Genomic DNA, 2,500 nt, shown 5'->3' on the forward strand with positions numbered 1-2,500 from the left:
TTCTTCTCTCTCACTCTCTCTCTCTCTCTCTTTTTCTTTTCTTTTTTTTTATTTTTTTTTTTTTTTTACTGGAATGTTTTCGCACTAATCACCTGTATGTATTAAGTCACTTATTCTTTAAACGTTTTAAGCATGCATTTTGTATTATTGAACAGCATTACTGATGGTGAACGTTTCTTTGAATGAGCGTCTGGGAAGTGGTTTTTGTTGTTGTTGTTTTTGTTGTTGTTTGTTTGGGTGGTTTGTTTCTTTTTAAACTGAAGACAGATAATTAAGGATGGAGACTCATTATTTGAACGGTGATTTCTTGAGATTATTTGCACCTGGTCTGTCACATTTTCTAGCAACATTGTGGATCTGGACTCTTATATTTGTTTAACTATTTCTTGAGATTATGTTAACATCTTGTCTTTTAAGGTCTCCAGCATTTTTTTTTTTAACTGAGGGTCATGGATGCAGTGGATGGTGAAGTTAACCTAATGTGTGTCTTGTTCTGCCTGACAGAATGGTTATATTAACTCTCTCCATACGAACGGCGAAAGAGACGACGCTAACAGCGTTTCACCCCAATTACCATCATCAAAATATTGCAAGCGGAAGGCTCTTATACTGAAGTCTTGAATGTTGACAAAGAACACCACAATTCTGACGACGGAAGCTAAAGGTTGGGTCATTCAGACACCCACTGGACATCCGAGGGGTCTGTGTAGAGGAGAAGAGAGGACTGGCCGTACTGAGTGAGTTAAGAGTTTCTCCCCCTTCATTTTATTGATGATACTGTTGTTGTTTTTCAATGAGATGTTGGGAGGTGCAAATGCACGTGACTTATAAATTACCCTTTTCTTTCTTTTTTTTTTTTTTTTGATTTGGTGAGGGGAGGGTGTTGGGGGAGCGGAGGGGGCGTGAGGGGTGGTGTTTTCTTTTTGTTTGTTTTTAATGTGAAACTGCGAAGGTTTATGGTACCACCAGCAGACAAAGCGAAAGTGTTTCGATGAATGGATGAAAACATCATGTAACCAACACACCAACACGAGTAAATTCGTTCAGAATGTCTTCTTTTTTTCTTCTCTTTTTTTTTTGTAAGTGCTTTTAGCACACACACACACGCACACACACACGCACGCACGCACGCACACACACACACACACACACACACACACATTTAATTTTGTGTGATTTTTTCCCCACTTTTTCTGATCACGTTTCACTTATGGTCTTTTCTTTTTTCATCAAATGTATTTTTGAAATATGTTTATACAGAATAGAGTATTGGTCTCGATTATTTGCCTTTGTACACGATTTTTTCTTTTTGTTTTTCTGTTTTTTGTTGTTGATATATTCAAAATACTGTGACTATTGTTCTCTTTCCTGTCACGAGATATCTTAACCATGTACAGATACCTACAATGATAACAGCTATGATATTTATATCATTACCTTTTTTTTCTTCTTTTTCTTTTTTGACGTACGGCTGGGAACATGTACAATGACAAGGGAAAACGGAGTGCAATTTTTTTTTTTTTTTTTTTTTTTTTGTTATGAATTGCTCGATAACCGCATTATCAATAATATCTTTATTACGAGAACTTGACCGCCTTTTTTTCTCTCTCTCTCTTTAGAAAACGTACCGTTTATATCATGTCTGTTTTTCCCCTGGCGCAGAAAGTTTGTGTGTCCCCCCCCCCCCCCCGAGTTATGTCAGTTCCATTGAAGCTTAGTGGTGGCTCCTTTTATAACTTCTGATTATTTTCTCTTTTTTTATATATCCTAAAGGCATCTGCTTATGATTGAGAAAGGCAATTTTCAACCAAGAATGCCGCTTTGTTTTTCTTTTCTTTTTTCTTTCTTTTTCTTTTTTTTTCTTTTTTTTATCGCCGAAACGGTGGAAAGTGGTGGCGGACACAGCAAGGGAGACAATGCTGTTGTTTGATACAATTTGTTGGTGATTTTTATTACGTCCCTTTAGTCGGGGTGTTATTTGTTTTCGTTTGTTTTTTGTTTGTTGGTGTTGTTTTGTCTTTTTACCTATAGATTCAAAGCTAGACTTTCTGGTGTTTTCAGCTTTATATTTTCGGGTTTGTTTGATTTAATCCCATTACGCAGTTGGTTTTTTTTGGTTTTATTCGCTTTTATTGGATAGAGAGCGAATTAAGCTGTATTGCCAGCTGTTTGTGTAGGGCAATATCAAACTGAGCCGTCAGAAAGCGTATGTGTTTTTGGATTTTTTTTTATCAACTTTTGGGGACACTTTTCGTTATTCTACGGGTCGGAATATGTACACTGTCTCTGACAGAAATGTTGCTGGGGTTATGTGCAGCTAATTTTTTTTTTTTTTTTTTAAGGAGATTGAGAATCAAACCTGCTTTTTTGTGAATTGTACCTTGTACCAGGGAAGTTGGTTTCAGGCATCGTGATGATACAGACAAGGATATTAGGCTGATGTGTGTGTGTGTGTGTGTGTGTTCCTCTAAAACTTACAACCCGTGCGATACTGGAGGCT

The sequence above is a fragment of the Babylonia areolata genome, chromosome 6, assembly GCF_041734735.1.
Source record: "Babylonia areolata isolate BAREFJ2019XMU chromosome 6, ASM4173473v1, whole genome shotgun sequence".
NCBI lineage: Eukaryota > Metazoa > Mollusca > Gastropoda > Neogastropoda > Buccinidae > Babylonia > Babylonia areolata.